Source organism: Macrotis lagotis, chromosome 1, assembly GCF_037893015.1.
Source record: "Macrotis lagotis isolate mMagLag1 chromosome 1, bilby.v1.9.chrom.fasta, whole genome shotgun sequence".
Lineage (NCBI taxonomy): Eukaryota > Metazoa > Chordata > Mammalia > Peramelemorphia > Peramelidae > Macrotis > Macrotis lagotis.
The window spans coordinates 374,274,702-374,298,947 of record NC_133658.1 but is presented as its reverse complement, the minus strand read 5'-3'; the positions used below and the strand labels follow the sequence as shown (position 1 = coordinate 374,298,947).

Genomic DNA, 24,246 nt, shown 5'->3' with positions numbered 1-24,246 from the left:
AAAAATAAAAAGCATAATTTAGATACTGATTCTCCCCTTCGCCCCCAACACTGTGTCACAGGCTGAAGGTAATCTTCCAGGAACCTCCTCCCATCTAAAATAAGTGCTGCAGGGTCCAGCAAGATCTGGTACATTCCCAGGAGCAGAAGCTATTAGAGGTTTTGATCTTGACACCAATGACCCTTAGAAAGGCTAGTGGAGCTGGAAAATTTCTATCTTGGTCTGACCTATGAATAAGCATAAGAATTGCTAGCAGTTTGTGCAAATTGTGTTTCTGAAGATTCTTGCTGGAATAATAATTAAGCTATTTTTCAAATACCAAGACTAATAACTGAACCATCTCAGTTGCATGCCAAGGAGTCACTTCCTATTGGACTTGTGTCAAATAGTTCCCCAACACAACCCTCCCCACTAATACTACCTCCCAAACTCATCAGACACATCTTAACTGGTAATGGCTTTTCAAAGGGGAATAGTGAGTGTGATCTTGGGCTAGTCACATAATCTCCCTTGACTTCAGTTTCTTCATCTATAAAGTGAAGAATTTGGACTAGATACAGTTCTTTCTTTGTTTCCTTTATCTTTTCTATCAGCCCAAATCCTACCATCCACCCTTTCTGCTTGGATTATAAGCCCCTTAAGAACTAGGTTTATTTACCCATTGTGTATTGCATCCCAAATTCATGAGACATGGTAGGAACTTAATAAATGTTTGTTAGTGCATTATAGTTCTCTATGAAACTTTTTCTGAATAGTCTAACACTCAGTGATTTCTCTCAAAGGGATGTTCTATGGATACCTATGGTCTTCACTCACCCAAACGCATTACCTCCAATAGCTTGTTGCTAATGGATACTTTTGCTTCATCACTTAGTATCTTCACCCCACATTTTGTCACTTAGTATATTTGTGTTACTCTAATTACATGATTATTTTAAATCTAATAATCTCCTTTTTTCAACTAGATCAGAAAATCCTCCAGTGATTCTGATGATTGTGTCAACAGCAAGGCCTAGCCAGGACTAGCCACAGACTTGCTCAATCTGCTTCTCTCATTGAATCGTCTTGAAAAATACTGTTGCCTTCATCTGAAAGCTTATCCTTGGGTACAATCTTGACTGTCCTTTTAGCATTGTGAAGAAAGGCAAAGTTCCAGGGGGTTCTCGTGTGAGTCTGCAATGAGACAATGCATCAGACTGTCAAATGAATGGATAAGATATATAGGAACATGATGTCAAAGGAAGGAAAAGAGTTTGCATTGAAAAATCACTGCTAGATTAAATATCTAATGATGAAAAGAAATGTGGATGTTGTTGAGTGAACAATAGTCACAAAGGATTCAATTATCTCCCTGTGCCACTTCCTAAAAAAGAGGGTTATGGAAAGGTGGTGAGGTATTATCTGTTTCACATTTCTGAAAAGCCGTTTTACAGACACTTCGTGCCATAACTCACAAAGGCCACAGGATAAAGGAAGATAGGCCTGAGCTAACATTTATCAAGGAAAGAGAGAAACCAGAGCAGGGACTGATGAGTCACTGGAAAGAAGCAGCTTTTAACTCTTTACTGGGGAGTTGTTTTTCACTGGAATCCAGGAACTAAACTGAGGCAGGGGAACATTCAGATGGGGACTATTGGGTGATTTGGGAAATTCTTTCCTACCTAGGACCCTCTTGGTGAGGCTTGCTGATTTTCTCTTCCATACCTTGCTTCATTCCTGTCTTTCTTCCTTCTTTTCTTCCTTCATTCTTTCCATCTTTCCTTCCTTCCTTCCCTCCTTCTTTTCTACTTTCATACTTTCCTCCTTTCTTTTTTCCTTCCTACCTTCCTCCTTCCCTCCCTTCCTTCCTTCCTTCTTTCCCTCCCTCCTGCCTTCCTTCCTTCCTGCCTTCCTATTTCATTCCAGTAGAGTGCAGCAGCCACTCATTCCTAATTCCACTCTTGATTAGCACATGAGCTTTCACAGGCTCCATTTCAAAAACAGCCTAGTTTGTTGCCCACTCCCAACAGCTTGAGGAGCCTATTACAATAGTTTTGGCCGGGGATGATGAGCCTTGAACCAGGGTGATGGCTCCATGAGTGGAAAAAGGTGAGGAATGTAGAGGGAGAATCGATAAGTCTTAGTAACTGGTTGACTGAAGAGAATGAGTGAGAGTGAATAATGGAGAGTGACTCCAGCGGTGTCAACCCAAGTGAATGGAAACTGATACTCCTTTAAGTAGCTAGGAGAGAGCAGCAAAAGATCTTTGGGGATGAAGATTATGAGGTATATTTTGAACAAGTTGAGATTCTTCTGGATAGAGGTGTCCAGCAGGCCCATGGCAGGGTGACATAGAGAAGACTGAATACGGACATTCTCTACTCCTGAGCACTGAACACAGCAGATCCTCAGGTCACAGGTGCTTAATTAAATTTGAATGGGAATGTGAATGTTATTTTCCCAGAAACTACCTGGTAGCCCACCAAGGTCAAATCTGTCCAACAAGATTGACCTTTCTTAGCTTTTGGAATAAGAATTTATTTCAGGGTCAGGGACTTTTAAAATTAAAGATTCAGAAGTAAAATAAACTGTCGTGCAACATTAAAAAAGTAATAAATAATTCCAGCATTGAGTCCTGTTTTTAATAACTCACCAATGTAATTTTGCCTTTGCTTCTTGGTGCATATATGAAAAAAGTCATAAAGTGGTTAATGGCAAATGCTTCATTACTGGGCTCCAAAGATAAATCGGTTCTTACTCAAAGAGGGACATGGAAGGGCAGTATAGTTGTAAAGCGTATAAAGGAAAAACAAGATTTAGATGCCCTTAATTCAGAATCCAGCAATATGAAATTTGTGATAATTTGGATGGAAGTTATTCTGGGAATTTTGTGTTATTTTTCAATAATGGGTATGGGAATTGGATTTTTATTTGTTCAGGGAACCCAATCAGGGCAGAACTCTCTTCTCTATGACTTAGAGTCTTTAGAGAATTGCTTTGGACCTAGAGTGGTCAAGTGACTTGCCCAGGGTCATACTCTCAGAAGCTTTAATTGAACTCAGGTTTTCCTGGCTCTCTATTTACTAATCTATGCTTCCTGACTCTTACTGACTTCCTGACTCTGATGATAATTTAATAGAATAAGATTGTAAGGAGTATATTAGTCACATAAAACAAATTCCCACATTGGCCATGGTCCCTTCTTTTCCCATCCCCAAATTGCCTCAGTACTATTTGGAAGTAGGTGTTTTATCATTAGTCCTCTGGAACTGTGGATGGTCCTTGTGTTCATCAGAATTCCTTTTAAGTTGTTTGTCTTTATAATACTATTATTGTATAAATTGTTCTACTGGTTCTGTTCATTTCACCTAATATTTGTGCACACATCCACCATTTCTTACACTATAAGTTTTTATATGTCACAGTTTACACTACAAATATTCATATATCACAACTTGTTTAGCTATTCCACAATTGATGGACACCCCCTCGATTTCCAGTTCTTTGCACCTATCCAAAATGCTACTTTAAATATATATATATATATATATATATATATATATATATATATATATATATATCTTATTTGATCTCTTTGGGGTGTTGGTCTAGTAGTGAACTCACTGGATCAAAGAGTTCCAAATTTTTTTTCCAGAATGACTGAACAAGTTCAGTTCCACCAATGATTCATTAAAATACATGAAGATCTCTCCAGAATTTGAGATTTTTCCATAGAAAATATACTTAATTATAAAAGTTAACATAGATGTTCTAGACACTGAGTACCTTACTGCTATTATTTCATCTGATCCTCATAACAACTCTGGAAGATAAGTGTCATTATCTGTTTTATAGTTGAAGATACTGAGGTTAAGTGACTTGCCTGGATCACAAGTATCAGAGTCTGGATTTGAATTCAGGTCTTTCTAACTCCAGGCCAAGTGTTCTATAGTTGTTCAAAATCTCATTTTCTTGAATACTTGTGTTAATTGTAAAGAACCACTAGGTCAGATTAAAGTTGGGGCAATAGGTATTAAGCACCTATTGTATTTATGGGTGTGTGTGTGTGTGTGTGTGTGTGCAGAAAAGCAGAGTATAAAGTTTAAATTAAAAACAGCTTCTGTGGGACAGCTAGGTGGCGTAGTGAATGGAGCACTGGTACTGGAGTCAGGAGGACCTGAGTTCAAATTCGATCTCAGACACTTAATAATTATCTAGCTGTGTGGCCTTGGGCAAGCCACTTAACCCCATTGCCTTGCAAAAACCTAAAAAATAATAAAAAAAAAAAACAGCTTCTGCCATCAAGGCACTCAATCTCCTAGGAGAATAAAAAGACACATAAAACAATAACTATGATACCAAATATTTTACATGAGAGTGCAAAAATTAAAAGCTTTGGGAAAAGCCTCAGTCCTTTCACCATCAAGGGGGAGAATAGGTCACATTTCACTTAATAGATAACCTTTGATTGGGATTTTAAAAGGTGTGAGAGGAAATTCATCAGGAAAAGGTGAGAAGAGATGTTGGAAGCATCCTGGGAAAAGGTATAAAGAACCCAGAGCATGCTTTGGGGACTGGAGAGGTTCCATTTGGCTAGAGTATAGACTAAGTTTTGGCTGTTTTTCAGAGATTTCAGTCAGGTGTGACTCTTTGTGATCCCATTTGGGGTTTCTTGGCAAAGATACTGGAGTGCTTTGTCATTTCCTTCTCCAGTTCATTTTGCAGATGAGGAAACTGAGGCAAACAGGGTTAAGTGACTTGCCCAGGGTCACACAGCTACTAAGCAACTGAGACCAGATTTGGACTCCAGGAAGAGGAGTCTTCCTGATTCCAGTGATGGAAACCACTGAACCTTTAGCTTACATAGATTGTATAGAAAGGACTAATATGAAATAAGACTAGAGAGACAACATGGAGTCAGAGCCTTAAATAATCAGAGAAATCCACTGAAGGTTTTAGAGCAAAAGAAAGAAATGGTCAGGTCAAAATATAGTCCTCTTATAGACAAACAGATCCATAAGCATACAAAGATAGATAGGCAAGGCCTAGAGCAAGGATGGCTAGCCTGAGGTCCATGAACTTTTAAAAATATTTTTGATAACTATATTTCAAAATAATGAGCTATAATATTATAAATTTTATTTCATGGATTTAAAACATTCTGAGAAGAAAATATTTTTATTTAATGCTTATTATGTACCAGCCACTGTACTAAGTGATTTGGAAATACTATTCCATTTGATCCTCCCAAAGACCCTAGCGGGGATAGCTGCTACTGTTATCCTCATTTTACATTTGAAGAAACTGTGGTTAAATGACTTTTGCTGGATCAAACAGCCGGTAAGTATCTGAGGCTGAATTTGAATACAAGTCTCCCTGATTTCAGACCCATTACTTTTTATCCACTGCATTGCCTAGCTGCCCCTAAGAAGATATTCCTAAGATATACCAGACTTTCACAGGAGTTCAGACATACAAGAAAGTTAAGAACAGCCCTTCAGAGGGTCCTTAACTGGGGAATGAGATAAAGAGTCAGTAAAATTAGAATAGAAATATTGCAGAGTAACAATGAAGACCCAAAAAAGTATTTTAATATATCATAAATTCATAGTGGGTAAAATCACCACCATATTGAGCCCTCCTTGATCTTATCTGTATTATAATAGCTTCCTAAACTATCCTCCAGCTGTCAGCCTTTCCCTCCAAAGCACTATCTTCCTAATGTTCAGCTCTGATTTTCTCATTCTCCTTCCCTAAAATTTCCAAATGTTCCCCTTTATCTAATGCATAAACTTGGCATTTAAGTCCTAAAGTCTAACTCAAACCAGCTTTGAATAGATCTTTTGCCCATGCATGATTTTGTAATCTCCTATATTTGTCATTTGGAAAATATTGATTCACTGAATTATTCTCCCAAATGTTGACACATTTCATTATACAATATCCAAAAAAAATCACATTTATTAATATCACCTCTGATCTCATCAGAAAAGACCCTATGTATTGGGAAGCTGTCAAGCTCACAGTTGGCAAATACAAGTCTTCCAAAATTCTTATTTTCCCTTGAAAGCCCAAATTTTATCATTGGCAACAAATATTGTCAGTTCTTGAAGTGAAACTCACTAAATTCATTTTCAAAAAAATGTCTGTCAAATAACCAACTCAGAATAATCATTTTCTGTCAAGCAGTCTTTTCAAGTAAAAATGGTGTTCCCTGGAAAGAGCAACTAGTTTAGTTCAGGACTCAAACAATTGAACAATTGCTTTTCTTCCAGACAGATTTTGTACTTTGGTATGCAATAGAAATGTTTCATGTATATTTTGCAGTGCACAGAAGATTAAAAACAAAATAATTCCTTACAGATGGAGATTTGATAAAATTAGTCCTTTGAATTGTTTCATCACAGGCATCCTAAATGATACTGGCTTTTTTTTTTATATAAAACTTTGGGTTCCCTGGCAGTGAAGAATAGGAAGCCATTGGGACAATTTGGTGCCACTGCCCTGATTATTGCTAAAATTCCAGCAGTTTTACTGTCTTATTTTTAATTATTTTAATTTAATTTAATTTTTAATTACAAGTAAAAAAATTAACAATCTTTTTTTTTTAATTTTGAGTTTCAAATTCTTTTCTTTCCTCCTATCCTTCCCCTCTCCTTGAGGAAGTAAACAATTTGATTCTCAGTTTACCTGTGACGTCATGTAAAACATAGTTCCATATTAACCACATTATAAAATGTATGCATAAAATAAAACTATAAAAATAAAGAAAATTAAAAAGAATAATGCACTCAGTTCATCAGTTCTCTCTCTAAAAGTGGATAGCATTTTTCATCATGGATCCTTTGGAATTGTCTTGGATCATTGTCTTGAACAATGTAGCTAAGTCTTTCAAAGTTGGTCATCCCTACATATTACTATTATTGTGTACAATATTCTCCTGGTTCTGCTCACTTCCAGGGTTTTCTGAAACAATCCTATTCATCAGTTTTATAGCTCAGTAGTATTCCATCACAATAATATTGCACAATTTGTTTAGCCATTCCTCAATTAAAGGACATTCCCTCAATTTCCAATTTTTTGACATGACAAAAAAAAGAATTGCTATATTTTTTTTGTCTTTTTCCTCTTTTCTTCGATGTCTTTAGGATAGAGACCTATTTGTGGTATTTCTAATTGTGCAGTTCTATAACCCTTTGAGTTTAATTCTAAATTCTTCAGAATGGTTGGACTAGTTCATAACTCCACTACTGCCCCAATTTTTGCACATCCCTTCCAACATTTGTCATTGTCCTTTTCTGTCATGTTAGCCAGACATCACTCATTGAGTGACCTGAGTTATTAGGATTTTCCTTTTTCTAATTAGCAGTGATTTAGAGCATTTTTTCATGCAATTACTGATAGCTTTGGTTTCCTTTCTGAAAAGTGAGTGTAAATGCTTTTAAGCATTTATCAATTAGGGAACAGTTCTTATCTTTATAAATTTGTCTCAGTTTCATATATAAATATATATATATATAATTTAAGAAATAGAATTTTTATAAGAAAAACTTGTTGCAAAAGTTTTTTCCCCCAATTTTCCCCAATTTTCTGTTTTCCTTCTAATTTTGGCTGCAGAAAAGTAGCAGAAACTTTAATTTTATGAAATGAAACTATTTTGTTTCCCATAATTCCTTCTATTGCTTGTTTGGTCCTAAATTCTTTCCTTATTCATAAATCTAACAGATGAAATTTTCCATGCTCCCCTAATTTAATTACCCTTTATGCCTAATTACTTTATTCATTTTGACATTATCTTGATATGTGATATGAGATATTTATCTAAACCTAGTTTCTACCAAACTGCTCTCCAGTTTTCCTGACAATTTTTGTCAAATGTTTATTTCTTACCCTAAAACTTTGGCTCTTTTTGTTTATCTATTTTTAGATTATGATAGTCTTTTACTATTGTGTATTGTGTATCTAATCTCTTCCTCAGATTCATCACTGTTTCTTTCTTTCTTTTTTCTTTTGCCTTTTGTGAGGCAATGGAGTCAAATGACTTGCCCAAGCTCACACAGCTAGAAGGTTTCAAGTGTCTGGGGCCAAGTTTGAACTCAGGTCCTCCTGACTCCAGGGCTATTGCTCTATTTATTGTGCCACCTAGCTCTATTTCTTAGTCAATACAAGATTGTTTCCATGATTAATCCTTTGAAATATAGTTTGAAATCTGAAACTGCTAGGCCATCTTAACTTTTTTTTTTCATTGATTCCCTTGGCATTCTTGACTTTTTTGGTCTTCCAGATGAATTTTGTTTTACTGTTTTTACTAATTCTAACTCTAGAAGTTTGGTATGGCACTGAACAAGTAAATTAATTTAGACTTGTCATTTTTATTATATTGACTTAGTCTATCCATGCACAATTAATATTTCTCCAATTGTTTAACTCTGTCTTCAATTACATGGAAAAATGTTTTGTAATTATATTCATATAATCCCTGAGTTTACCTTAGCAGGTAAACTCACAAGTATTTTATATTGTCTAAGTTATTTTAAGTGGAATTTTTTTCTATCTATTCTTGCTGGATTTTGTGGTTAGTATATAGAAATGCTGGTGATTTATGTGGATTTATTTTATCTTACAACTTTGATGAAGTTATTCATTGTTTTAGTTAGCTTATAGTTGATCCATTAGAGTTCTCTATGTATAAAATCATATCATCTGTAAAGAGTGATACTTTTGTTTCTTCATTGCCTATTTTTATTCCTTCTATTTCTTTTTTTATTTTATTGCTTTAGTAGCATTTCTAGTACCATATTGAATAATAGTGGTAATAATGGACATCCTTGCTTCACTCCTGATGCTAATTATCCCCTTTATACAGATAATTCTTATTCTTGGATTAAGATAGATCCTACTTATCGTTTTAAGAATCATTTGTTGATACTTATGCTTTCTAGTGTTTTAATTAAGAATGGGTGCTGTATTTTGTCAAAAACTTTTTCTCCATCTATTGATGTAGTCATATGACTTTTGTTGTTTTTGTTATTGATATAGTTCTTTAGTTTTCCTAATATTGAACCAACTCTGCATTCATGGTATGAATCCCATCTGGCCATAGTGCATGAAATTTGTGATATATTACTATAATCTTCTTATTAGTATTTAAAATTTTGTATCAATATTCATCAAGGAAATTAATTTATAGTTTTATTTCTTTATTTTTGCTTTTCATGTTTTAGAATTCAAAGCTATATTTGTGGGGGCAGCTAGGTGGTGCAGTGGATAGAGCACCAGCCCTGGAGTCAGGAGGACCTGAGTTCAAATCTGTCCTCAGACACTTAAATAATTACCTAGCTGTGTGACCCTGGGCAAGCCACTTAAGCCCATTGCCTTTCCAAAAAACAAAAAAAAAAACCCTATATTTGTGTCATCAAAGGAATTCAGTAGGACTCTTTATTTACCTTTTTTCCAAATATTTTATATAGAATTGGGAATTGGGATTAATTGTTCCTTTAATCTTTGATAGACTTCATTGGTGAAGCCACTTGTTACTGGGGGGGGGGGTGATGGTTCTAAAATAAGTTTATTGAAATATTCTATTTTCTCCTTTGTTAATCAAGGCAAATTACATTTTTGAAAATATTGATCCATTTCATTTAGGTTGTCAGTTTCACTAGCATATCACTAGGCAAAATAACTTCTAATAATTGATTTAAGTTCATTTTTTTTAGTGATGCATATACCCTTTTCAGTTTTTACACCAATGATTTTTTTTATTTCCAATTTTATTAATTTCTTTCTTGATTTTTAGGATTTCCATTTTGGTGTTTAACTAGGGATTTATAATTTTTTCTTTTTCTAGTTTTTTTTAGCTCCATACCATATTTATTGATCTGTTTTTTCTCTCTTTTTTATTGATATATGCATTTAGATGTTTAAATTGTCCCCTAAGTACTGCTTTGGCTGCACTGCACAAATTTGGGGTCGTTGTATCATTGTTGTCATTCTTTTTAATGAAATTATTGATTGTTTCTATTATTTGTTTTTTGACCCACTCATTCTTTACAGTTACATTATTTAGTTCCCAGTTAGCTTTTAATCAGTTTCCACAGTTCTTTATTAAATGTAATGTTATTACATTATGATCTAAAAAAATTGAGTTTAATTGATTTACTTTTGTGCATTTGTTTGTGAATTTTTTGGATTCCAATATATGATTAATGTTTTTAAAGATGCTATATACTGGCTGTGTAAAAGTTATATTCTTTTGTATTTCCTTTCATTTTTCTCCAGAGATTTATCATATTTAACTTTTCTAAGGCTCTATTCATTTCCATAACTTCTTTTTTATATATATTTAGTCAGAATTATCTAGTTCTGAAAGAGAAAAGTTGAAATGTCCCACTGGTATAGTTTTACTGTCTTTTTCCTCCTATTATTCATTTAACTTTTTCTTTAAGAATTTAAACACTATATCATTTGGTGTATATGTTTATTATTAATATTATTCCACTTTCTATGGTACTTTTTAGCAAGATATAATTTCTCTACTTATCCCTTTTAAATAGGTCTGTTTTTGCTTCTGCTTTGTCTGAGATCATGATCTTTTTAAAATTCAGCTGAAGCATAATAAAGTCTATACCAGTCCCTATTTTATCTTTTTAGGTGTGTTTCTGTTTCAAGTGCTTTTTAATAAGCAATATATTGTTGAATTCTGTTTTCTAATCCATTCTGCTATCTGTTTCAGTTTATGGGTGATTTCATCCTATTAACAATCACAGTTATGATTACTAACCATGAATTTCATTTCATTTTCTTCTGTTTACCTTTCATTCTCTCTTTTTTATTCTGTTACTTCTCCAAAGTCTGTTTTTTCTTAATGCTGCCTTTTTTATTCTCTTCCACTCTTTCTCTTATCTTCTTCTCTTCCTACTTCCCTGTCGATAAAAATAGATTTCTATTACCCATTTGAGTGTGTGTATATACAGTTTTTCTCTTTTTTGAACCAATTTTGATGTGAGTGAGGTTCAAATTTTGGCTGCTCCACCCTAGAGTTTTCCCCAATTGTAAAAGCTCTTTCTTTTGTGCTTTGTTTATGTGAGAAAATCCCCATTCTTCCTCTTCCGATCCCACTTTTCCAGGACCTTCCTCTTTCTCACCTATCTATTTTTTTTGCATCATCCTAACATAATCAAGTCCCTTGGAGGTGAAATGATACTGCCCCTCAGTGTTTCCTGACTGAACGAGCTCCTCTCCATCCGTGAACTACAACTCAAAAGTGAACCCATTGGAGTTTCCAAACATCATCTAGTCTTATGTCCAGTGTGAGCACAGGAGTCTCCTGTAATCTCTTTCTGACCAGTTGCCCAGTCTACTTGGCTTTGGCTTGAGAGCACCTAAGCTCCTGCTGCTTGTCACTTCTGCCTAGTTTCACCACTGGTGTGCCATCCATATGGTCTTGGGGTCCCCTCCTCCCCCAACTCACTTTCTGACCTGCTATGTTGTCTTGGACTAGAAGAATGTCTGGCTCTGACCTTTTGTTGTCTCTGTGACTCCAGAATTCAATTTGAGGAGTAATTTTAAAGTTGCTTAGATAGAGATTTTGGGAGAGTCGAGCTGAATGCTTCTCTACTCTCATATTAGCTCTGCCCCAGAAATCCTCACCATTGGTTTAACCCCATGTATTGGAAGCTAAGCCAAGGGACTCAAAAAGTTCTTTAAACATAAGGAATATTTCAGCCCCACTTGTGCTTGTTGTTAAGTTTACACATAAAAGAACATCTTTTTCGATGATTAGTTGGTGTTGATACCAGATAAATTCAATGTAAGTCAAGAGAATAATTCTGCGGATGAGATATTAACTCAGTCTTCATATTAGCAGTTAAATCTTTAATTTACAGATCATGGGATCATAGATCATCTCTAGAAAACCCCACTACACACTTATGAAAGAATGAGAGTAAAATAGGAAAATAACATCTTAGTGTTATTATGAAAATATTTTTGGTTTCACAGATACCCTGGAAGTGGTATCCAGACCACAATTTGAGAACTATTGCTCTAAATTATCTTTACTGCCTCAACCCTACATCTATGGATCACTCTAAATCTTGTATCTTTGTGCCTCTCTACTCGTTATTTCTTCTTCTATCCTCTCCCTCCCTAATAGTTGACTATTAAAATCTTACCTTCCCAAAGTCAGATCAAATGCCACCTCTTCTATGTTGCTTTCCTTGATTCCCCTAATGGAAATAAACTCTAACTCTTATAAACTCTTATAAACATTTGTGCCTCTTTTGTACCTTTATTATCTTCTCTTTTTTATATCATCTTTCTGTTTTTATATGAATTTATCACACAGCTATAGGACTCTAAAAGGACAGGACATGGGGCTACTAGTGACTAGGAGGCAGAGGAGGAGGAGACAGATGGGAATATTTCCTAAGTTATCTTGTATATATATTTTGCATATACTACAAATTTTTTCCTGTATTGGATCAATCTCCTTTTTGTCTTTTTTATCCCCAGTTGTGAACACAATGTCTAACACAGAGTAGGTGCCTAATAAATGATTGGTAATTAATGCTAATAATAGTTGCCTTCAGGCAAAAGGAAGAGTATAATAAGCAAAGCAAGAACTTTACCCAGTAGGGGCTTATAGTCTCAAAGAAAGAAGGGTATGATATGGAAAGTTAAAAAAAAAAAAAAAGGAAGAACAATATTGTAGGGGAACAATACAAAAGACATTAACATATAGCATGATTGATGGTCAGATAAGTGACACCATCCATGTGTTATGAGTTAAAAGTAGGGAGAGGGATCCCTATAGGAGGGAAGGGTCATAAGAAGTTTAATAGAAAATATGGAATTTCGGTTAGGCCATGAAAGATTCATGAATCATGAATTCATAGAGAAGAACAAAGAAGTCATTCCAAGAAAGAGAACAGGAGCAGCAAAAACAAGATAGGAAAATATTAGGTGAATTTTAGAAATGGGGAGGAGACAGTAATTGCATTATCTTTCAGTCCATGACAAGAAAAAGCAACAATTGCAATAAACATTTTGTTGTATAAGTTCATCATTTATTAGTTTGATTAAACTTCTAGACTCTGATTTGCAACCCTAGACATATCATTTGTTAGTTTGATTAAACTTCTACTCTGATTGTGCAACCCTGGACCTATCATTTATTAGTCTGATTAAACTTCTAGACTCTGATTGCAACCCTGGACCTATAAGTCAATAGTCCAGGTTCAATATCATGTTTTGCAGTATCACTTAATCAAACCTTCCATTGCTTGTCCTTATACAAAATCTTAAAATAAAATACATTTAACTAAAAATAATAGGGAGGTAAAGAATAAGAAATTTATCAGATGGAAAGGCTTTTTAGCATCCAGTCATAAAATGTATGTTTTCTTCTACACCTTCAGGTGTAGAAGATTTGGAGACAGACATTTAAACTCATGGAACTGACAATTTGGCTTAAGAGCTTCATGATTTTCTTTCCCTTCAGAGGATACTGATTCTTGGGGCCAGCTGATAACACCTAAAACCTTATTTCAAGGTTTCTAACTTGCTTATTCTTTCTTTATGCTATCAGCTTCTCAGTTCACCCACCCACCTGCTCTTCTATTTCCCATGACCAGAAGATTTTTCAGATGCAAGACTTCTTTCTCTTTCTTTGAGTGAAGCCCTCTTCACTTGTCTTGTTCCTCTTAAGAGAACAAAGGACAAACAATAGCAATCCTCCTTTTCAATTCCACTTCCTGGTGTCAACTACCCCCAAAGTTCTGGAATTTTCTAAAATAAGCAAAATCTCTTTCCCTGTTGCAACCAAAACTGCTTATTCAAATAAGTTTGAATTAAGTGTAGAGGTCATCTCTGTGAACATTATCCTTGCACATATCAGTATATGGCATATTCACTAAGCCTTGGTCCCTGACATAAAAATGACACGGGAAAACATTTAATTGTATTCATGGAAATGAAAGCACATTTTTCTCTCACTAAATTTGTTAAATAGTGACTTCAAAAAGATAACTCAAACCAACATATGATTAAACTTGACAACAGAAATTTAAGAATTATGCTAATAACTGAATAAACATTCAATTATTACATTACCTCCTATACCCTCTCTGACTCTAAATTCTGATATCTGTACTACAGTAACCACTGACAACAATAATTTGACTAATTTGGTGATGGGGAGCAAGGAATAGATCATATCTTAAAGGTTCAGTCACCCACAATTACACCTGGAAAATATGGCAATAAAGTCAGAGACTGCCCTAACCTATCAAATGTGACCTGTTCTTCTCAGGTTGGGGTGGGGGGTTATTCCCCGGTAAAGCAGGAAACTTCTCTAAGTTCTCACTCCCCTCCCCTGTCTCTTCCCTATCTCTGAAGGACCATGATCAAACAACTAAAGTCTTGCTTCTGAGAATCTTTTAATGTGTAACAATGGTACCCAAACCCATTAAGTTTCCAATATCTTCTAATTGAAACCTGAACTCTCCCATTATTTACCAAGCTTCTGGTTTCTGTTCTTTGGAGCAAGCAATTCTCTAATCAGACATAATTTGGGAGGATAAAAGCTTTGGGCTAGATTCATTAAGGATTTTCTCTTTTCTCTGCTAACTCTGTTAAGACTCATTTTCTAAAATATATAGAGAACTGAGTCAGATTTATAAGAATACAAGTCATTCCCCAATTGATAAATGGTCAAAGTATATGAACAGGCAGTTTTCAGATGAAGAAATTAAAGCTATCTGTAGTCATATGAAAAAATGGTCTAAATTATTATTGATTAGAGAAATGCAAACTAAAACAACTCTGAGATATCACCTCAAACTTATCAGACTGGCTAATATATCAAAAAATGATAAATGTCGGATGAGATGTGAGAAAATTAGAACACTAGTTCACTGTTGGTGGAGTTATGAACTGATCCAACTATTCTGGAGAATAATTTGGAACTATGCCCCCCAAAAGATATTGTTCTGTATTCCAAAGACCCACCCAACTTTTTTTAATAGTAGCAAAAAATTGGAAATTGAGGTGATATCCATCAATTGTGGAATGGCTGAACAAATTATGGGTTGAATGTGATGGAATACTCTTGTCTGTAAAAAATCATGATTCAGAAAAACCTGAAAAGACTTACATGAACTAATACTAAGTGAAGGGAAAAGAACTAGGAGAACAGTACTTAATAGCAGCATCATATGAACTATGATAGACTTAGCTCCTCTCAGTAGTTCAATAAGCAAAGACAATTCTAAAAGACCTGTGATGGAAAATGCCATCTAGATCCAGGGGTTCACCCAATGCTGTCTCAATGCAGACAAAGCATACTATTTTCACTTCTTAAAATTTATTTTTTGATTTTTTCTTTCTTGTGATTGTTTTCCCTTTTTGTTCTGATTCTTTTTCACAATATGATCAATATGGAAATATGCTAAACATGATTTTATATATATTTAACCTATATCAGATTACTCCATGAAAGGGAGTAGAGGGAAGGGAGGGAGAAAAATGTGGAACTCAAAACTCTTGCAAAAAATGAATGTTGAAAACTAACTTTACATATAATTAGAAAAAATGAAATGAAAAAAACAAAGGGAGGGGCCACAACTAAGACATAGGGACCTTGGTAGGCCTCCGCTGAATGTTAATTCAAATAGCTTATCAAACCACTGTTGCTTCAATTCTCCAGAGAATTCCCACGGTGACCCACCCCAAAGTAAGCTTCTCCTCTTGCTTCTATAATATTTCATGATTTTTTTTACTCATTGTTCATTTAACTTACCATCTGGTTGGCTTTTTCATTGTATACATCTTTTCTCAACAAAATTCTGCCAACAAAGAAATTTTGCAATCTTGAACCTGCCTTGCCTTGCACAGAATTGGTGGATAATGTATGCCAGACATCAAACATTTATTTGGTACCTAATATGTGGAAAGCACTGAGGATATGAAGAAAAACAAAAACCAGTCCCTATTCTCAAGGAGCATTTATATTCTATTGGGAGTTTACAATATGAAAACAAGTATATCCATGATTGTTGATGATGTCTTCTTGCAAAGATCAGTCACTGAACCAGGCCCAACCACTAGTCATGCCAATCACTCTCAGATTATTTAACTAATTACAGAATTTAGAGCTAGAGGAGTCATTTGAGGCTAGAAAAGGGAATGATTTGAGAAGGATTATGTACATTGTAAATACACAGGCACAGATTTTAACTCAAATCCTCTGATTGACTTCAAAGCGTCCTTTCCATTATAAACCTGTTCCCCTAGCTTTCATCCCCACTCTTTCACTGAGATCAGTTAATTAATTAATAGGCATTTATTAACTAAATACTCTATACTAGATTTGTGCTAGACTCTAGAGATACAAGACAAAAAAATCAAATAGTCCCTGCTATCCAAGGCCTCATATTCTATTAAGAGATGCAGGACCCTGGGCATGAGTATGAGTAATAGGCAATGAGCAGTTGGACATGAGCCACAAAAAGATTTAAGCTTTAGGGATGTAATGCACTGAGTTTTGTCTGGTTAACTCAGTCCCATCCACAGTCCTGACTTGTTCAGGCTTTTCAGGACTAGCATCATTGCTCTTTGAGGTAAAGTCCTGGTGCCTGTAAGGCATTTCAAATTTAGGATGTCAAAACAAATCTCATTGTCTTTCCCAAAAATTTTTCCCCTTTTCCAAACTTCCCTGTTACTGTGAAGACAACCATTGCCCTTCCAGATAACCCAGATTGTAATCCATTTTTACCAACTCTTCAATCTCCTTTACACTATATAGCCAATTAGTTGTCATACCTTATTTCTTCATTCACCTTCCCCTATAAGTCTTCTTCTCTCCACTCAGCCATTACCCTAATTCAGTTCCTCATTATCTGTCTCATAGAATATTGTGCCTCTTAATTACTCTACCTGAATTAAGTAGTCCACACCATTCCCACCATTCAGCTGCCAAGAAGGTTTTTCTAAAGTAGAGTTCTGATCATGCCCCCTTCTCACACAATAAACCTCAGTGGCTTTTTCTTACCTTCAAGAGGAACTATAAAGTCCTTCAGCATTTAAAATTCTTCTCCTTCCTATATGTTCAGTCTTCTTGTACCCTAGTCCCCTCCACTCATCCCACAGTGCAGTCATTTTAGCCTATTTCTTGTTCCTTGAACCTGATGCTGGTTCTCTCATCTTTTTGCCTTTGTTTTCTCAGTCCCCTATACCTGGAAGACTTTCCCCTCCTAATGTCAGTCTCTTAGAACTTCTGGTTTCCTTCAAAAATTGGCTCAAATGTCATTCTTTATAAGAGATTTTTCTGGTTTCCCCATGGCTAATACTTTCACTTTTAAAGTTACCTTCCTTCCAGTTTCTGTTTCTAGTAAGTAGACATTTATTAGCATATTTTCTCCCCCATTAGAATTAGTAAATTCCATTAGGAATTGTTTTTGCCTTTTTCCCATGCCCCCCAAAAGTACCATAATGCTTGTTGATATTTTTATTTTGGTTTGGTTTTGGTTTTATAATCTGTTTCCCTATTTCTGTTCTGAGCTGGATATGTTGGATAACAAACTGGTAACAACTTCAATAGGAAGCCTGAAGGCCAGTAGCATACTGGTTCTAACTGGAGAATGCTTCCTGTAGTGATAGAAGTTTATAGACTACATCAAATGTTGACAAGGGATATACCTAGATGAAGGACTTCCCCTCTACATGTGCCTTCAGTTTCTACACTACATCTGTCAGTAAATGGATCAACTCCCCCTACCACATCCCTCCATCAAGATCCCTAGATTCTAATTCCGATTCTGCCTTTTATTGACTGTCTACTCTTGGGAAAGTCATTACCTCCCTAGATCTCAGTACCTCATTTAGAAAATAACACTACCTTCTCTATCTACCACCTAGGGTTAGGAGGAAGAGTATAAAGTGAAATAAGATAGATGAAAGTGCTTTGAAAAGTTAAGAATGCTCTACAAGCACAAGTTGTTAATATTATCATCATAATTATCAAATATAATCCTCATAAATCCAGGCAATGCTATGTAAAGGGATCAAGATGGATGCTAGGATGAAATAAATTCTCCATTTTCATATAGTGATGGGAATAGAAATTATTTACTCTGGGAACATAAGCAACCACTGCTAAATGATATGCTTCTTCCCAGAGCCAAGAGATCTTGAATGGTACTCCACAGAATTTCCCCCTCAATTCCACTATAGCTTTTAAAGAAAGAAACTCAAGTTGCAATCATTGAATAATACACACACATATAAACATGTATGTATGTATGAATATATATACATATATTGTTGTCTGTCCTTCCTTCTCGAAGAAGATCATGACATTAGGGAGGTGATGATATGACATGCTAGTGAATTGGATTTAAGTGAGGTGACTCTGTTAAGTCACCAGCCTTGCTTTCTCCTCTAGAGCTGGGTTCAGTGACCAGATATGAATCAGGAGGATAGGAGACGACCCTGAATGCAGGGTTATCAGGGTTAAGTGACTTGGTCAAGATCATACAGCTAGTATATGTGAAGTGTCTGAGGTTGAATTTGAACTCAGGTACTCCTGACTCCAGGACCAGTGCACTATCCATTGCATCACCTAGCTACCCATATACACACAATATTTATCATATGTATATATATATATATATATATGTGTGTGTGTGTGTGTGTGTGTGTGTGTGTCTATGCATGCATGTATACACATATAAATGCAGATATAGCTATACATATAAACATGAACACATTTATACACATATACACACATATCAACCTTAGCAGAATAATCTGGGAGAGTAAGTTTCTACCATATCTAAATGAATGTTAGAGCAGTAAATGAGCAGGAGAATTACTTGAAAGATCCACTTGCAAACACAGAGCACTCACCTCTTGATAACTGTGAGCATAGACCAGGAATTCTAAGTATAATTGCAAAGTCACCAGATACCTGAGGATAAAGGATGGTTGATGGTTATATATGTTAATTGGTGGTGAGTAGCCTCTCTGGGCCTAAGACTTCAGTTGAACAACTGATGGAAGATCCCACATCTGTGGGTGCAGAAAAGAAGACAGTAAAATAGAGAAGAGTGACTTAGTTGAGAAAATTCTCTAGGACTTAGGGGGAAGGGCAAATTTATTGTTTAGTGACTCAGGAAAATTATACTGGTAAAAGGAGGGTGTTGTTTTCCTTAGGTAGGGAATTGGATCAATTAATTGATTGCTAAGCAGTTATTAAATACCTTCTATGTGTCGGTATTGTGACACTCACTGGGTATTCAAAGACAAAAATTAAATAGTCCCTGACTATATTAGACTACAAGTACTATTACTACTACAATAGACTATATTCTATTGGTAGAGATAAATGGATGGAAAGAAAAAGAAAGAAGAACAAGAACAAGATCAAAAAACAAGATCAAGAAGAAGAACAAGAAGAACAAGAACAGGAACAACAAAAATAAGAAGAAAAGAAGGAAGAGAGAGAGAGAGAGAGAGAGAGAGAGAGAGAGAGAGAGAGAGAGAGAGAGATGCACATAAATACAGATATAGATATAGTCAAAACAAATCCAAAATAAGTTAGGAGGGAAAGAGACTAGAAACTGGGAGGACTAAGAAAGATTTCACAGAGAAAATTATGCTTGAGCCTGTTCATGAAGAAATTCAGAGATTCCAAGACAGTTAGTCAATAAGCATTTTATTAAGTTCCCACTATTTCCAGGCCTCATGCTTATAAAAAAGCAAAAGATAGTTCTTACTCTCAAGATGCTCACAATATAATCTGGAAGACAAGCAAACGTATATACGGGCCAATTACATCCCTGTAGGATAAATAGGAAAGAATTAAAAGAAAAAAAGGTACTAGAATTAAGAGGGTTAAGACAGGCTTTATTTGGAAGGTGCCAAGAGATAGAGATGAGAAAAGAAGGCATTATAGCCAGGATAAGGGCAAAGAAAAAGACCATCGAACATCATGTAGGTGAAACAGTCAGTAGGTAGGTGTGCCCTAGACTGTAGTGGGCCCACAGTATATAGTACAACACTTTGTTGACTGACTACCAGTAGAGAGTTCTTGGAGGGGAGTACTGGATAAAAAGACTGGAAAGGTAGGGGCCAGATGTTATAGAGCTTTTTTACATACCAAATAAAGGAGTTCTTATAACAACTTGCTTCTGTTTTGAAGGGCCAGGAGAAGAACTAAGAACAGTCTAGTCTGAGGCAGAGAACAAATAAAGGTGGATGAGAGGACAGGCTAATAAAAACATAGACTCCTTAGGCAGCCTAGGAAAGGTAAATCTTGACTAGGAACAAGTGCACACATGTATATTGAAACATTTGTTGAGCATAGCATCATTTGGAAACACCCAGACTCCAGAAATAAATCTCTATTATATGGAGGCAATAGGACCCTTTTCCTATTATATGGAGGAGGTAGAATGAGACTGAGAATGTAGATATTCTAATTTTCTGACTCATAGGCTGCTAGGCCCCTAAGTGGAACAGTGGCTAAAGCACCAGACTTGGAGTTAGGAAGATCTGAGTTCTAATCCAGCCTCAGTCATCTAGTAGCTCGTTGACTGAGCAAAACACTTAGCCTTGCCCAGCCTTAGTTTCTCCATCTGTAAAATGAGGATAATAATAGCATCCTATCTCAAAGTTGTTATGAGGACAAAATGAGAAAATATGTATAAGGTGCTTTGTCAATCTAAAAGATTCAAGTCACATAAACAAGGTCTAGATATATTCTTACATTAAAATATCTCCAAGACAGAAATTATGAGCCAAAAAAATAAAACAACCAGAGTCACCTCCATGACAGAATTCAAAATTTAAAAAACTCAAATACACAAATTGATACTCATTGATCCCAAGTTTAGCAGCCCTCTGCCATCTCCCAAGCTACTAGAAGCAAGGTTCACTAGCATACCCAAGAACCAACACAAGCTTACAATACTGTCCCCCCATACATACCCCAGGTCTCTCTCTATCTCTTATGCTCCAGGTGGAGACAGCTAGCATGGCTACAGGAACAAAAGTCTGATGGAGTCCTTAACCCCATAGCACCAGTGCTGCAAAGCTCTGAGCTGCCATTCCTGAGTTGAAAGCCCCATAGAACCAGTACAGCAGCCCTCTGAACTTCTGGTGATGGGTCAGGAAATAAGAAAAAGAGGGAATGAGACAGGACCCCAGATCAGTACACCATGTGTGATAGGCTATGCAGCATTCTACTAAGCCTGAACAAAAGAACACAATGTTCACCTAGGTTCAATTCTGAAGACCCCCAAATCACCAGATTCCTAGATGGACAAACCATGAATTGTCTAGCATAGGAGGAGGCTGAGATGGTTTAAAACTTAGTCCACCCAAAGAATTGGAAATTGAGTGAATGTCCATCATTTGGGGAATGGCTGGTCAAATTGTGGTATGTGTACATTATGGAACACTATTGTTCTGTTAGAAACCAGGAGGGATGGGAATTCAGGGAAGCCTGGAAGGATTTGCATGAACTAATGCTGAGTAAGATGAGCAGAACCATAACGTTGTATACCATAGCAGCAACATGGGGATGATGATCAGTCTTAATGGATCTGTTCATTCCATCAATGCAACAATCAGGGACAATTCGGGGGGTATCTGTGATAAAGAATGCCATCTGTATCCAGAGAAAGAATTGTAGAGTTTGAACAAAGACCACCAAAGACTATTACCTTTCATTTTAAAAAAAGTTATCTTATTATGTAATTTTGCTATCCCTTATAGTTTTTTTTCTTAAGGATATGATTCTCTCAACACATTCAACTTAGATCAATGAATAACATGGAAACAATGTAAAGACTAATAGATGGGGGATGGCTAGGTGGTGCAGTGGACAAAGCACCAGCCCTGGAGTCAGGAGTACCTGGGTTCAAATCCGGTCTCAGACACTTAATAATTACCTAGCTGTGTGGCCTTGGACAACCCACTTAACTCCCATTGCCTTGCAAAAAACTAAAAAAAAAAAGACTAATAGATGGTCTTCTATGGGGGGTGGAGAGGGGGAAGCAAGATTGGGGGGAAATTGTAAAATTAAAAAATACAAATAAATAAAAATTAAAAAAAATAAAACTCAGCCCCACCCCCCGAGGAAGCCACCATTAAAAGGGACAGAGAATGGAGAGGAAAAGACTAAAATAGCCAGAAAACACAGGAAGAAGAAAATTCAAGACCTTAAATAGAAGCAGTCAAATCAACAAGGGAAAACAATAAAAAATAAGGAAATATTTCTTACTAATCTACCTAATAAGTTCAAGCATCCATGAATAAATATTGCAAAACAAAGAAAAATGATCTACCATTTGATAAGGCAGAGGACCATGTGGAATGGGAAGAGAGTTTAGTATCACAATTGTAACTGAATGGTTCAAAAGAGAAATCAGAGTAGAGTTTATGACTTGCAAAATAAATAACAACAACAACAACAACAATAATGATGAATGGAATGGAAAAATAAGTGACTACAATGGCAAGTCTTACTAAAAAAACAAAAGGTAAACATTAGATTGGGAGTACACACACACACACACACACACACACACACACACACACACACACACACACATACACGGACAATTTAGTATAAGAGAAACAAAAACAATAATTTTATAAAAACATATAAACCTTAAAGAATTATAAATGCTAACTCTTGTTACCAGAATGACCTGTGTCCTGCACAGGACTGCCTGTAGTTCATTAGTTGTCAGCATTCCAATATTAAAAGATAGATACTGTGATCTCCCTGAGACCATAGATGTGGTTTTGTTTAACCATGAAAGTGAAGAATCTAGGTAGAAACAAACTAAATTAACTATGCAAATTTCCCAGAAATGTCATACCTTTAGAGTGATACTGCCTTGTCCTCCAATGTCTAGAGACTCCATCTGACTGTTAAAACAGTTATTTTTGTGTCTGTCCAAGGAGAAAGAATTAATACACTTTCAGTCTGGATAACTCAAACACAAATTATCATTCACAGTCTAATCCTCACCACCTCCATCCTCCAGAGTTTATGAATGCAAAGTAACCTCTGCATACTGTGATTTGACAAAAATTGTTGCTATCAGCTGCCTAAATGTCAAAATGTAAACCATCAGTGCAGCCTGGGACAAGGCTAATGTGGATACTGCCAGTATCAAGGGAGACAATACTGGTCAAATTCAGGCTGTGGAACAATGTATTATTTACCAAAAAACCCCCGGAAAGATGTGATGAAGAATAGAATCTGTAGTGATTATTGAATTGATAGTAATAGTTAACATTTATATAGTGTATTAGCAAAAATGCACTAAATGCAAAATGCATTACAGCTATTATCTCATTTGAACCATGCAAAACCTCTGGTTAAACTAGTCATCCAGAGTCACTAAATACCTAAGGCACGTTTTGAAGTCAGGTCTCTATAACTCTCAATTCAGCACCCTCTCCATTGTTCCACTTAACCTCACTTTAATGACAAAGACACTACAACCTATTTGGCCCCAAGCTTGTTATTTCAATAGATGTTTATTTTTTATTACCTAATTATATTATAATATTGCTTTTTAAGAACAGTCACAAAATTCTATTTGTGGGAATATTCACCACAGCCTCCTAAAGAAAAAGTGGAAACACAATCATTGTTCCAAACATAGGACCCTGTTTTCTTTTTTTTGTTATTATTATTTTAATTGAGCCATCTTGAAATGATATTCATTCTTCTGCATTCTTTGAGATTTCATACAGTGTTTTTAGTAGTGTCTAAGTCTTCCTGATCCCATTTGCGGTTTTCTTGGAGAAATACTGGAGTGGTTTGCCATTTCCTTGAGGAAACTGAGGCAAACAGGGTAAGTGACTTGTCCAGGGCCACACAGCTAGGTAAATTAAGTGTCTGAGGTCACATTTGAGTCACATTTGTCACATTTGTCTGAGGCTGAATTTGAACTCATGAAGATGAATCTTCCTAATTCTAAGAAGACTCCTTGGCTAATTCCAGAATTCTGAAATGTCTCTCTTAAGGAAAAATGGAAAACTATCTCTAGAATAAGAATTCCAGCATGTACTTCCATTTGGGGAAAGCATGTAGTAGCCAGAGCTGAAGAGGAGACTGACAGCTAAATTCCTAGTCTAGGATACCCTTGCTTTTGTGTGTGAGCCCTGACTTGAGCAAATAGTGATCCTTTGGGGGGGGGGGGTTGCCAGGCAGTGGGGTTAAGTGACTTGCCCATAGTCACACAG

At 35.8% G+C, this 24,246-nt stretch overlaps 1 protein-coding gene across 5 annotated transcripts in view; it reads left to right on the top strand.

The window, feature by feature from the left end:
• KCNIP1 (potassium voltage-gated channel interacting protein 1) overlaps positions 1-24,246 on the top strand; it is a 358,061-nt gene that overhangs the window by 271,356 nt on the left and 62,459 nt on the right. The gene's annotated exons all lie outside the window — the stretch shown is intronic.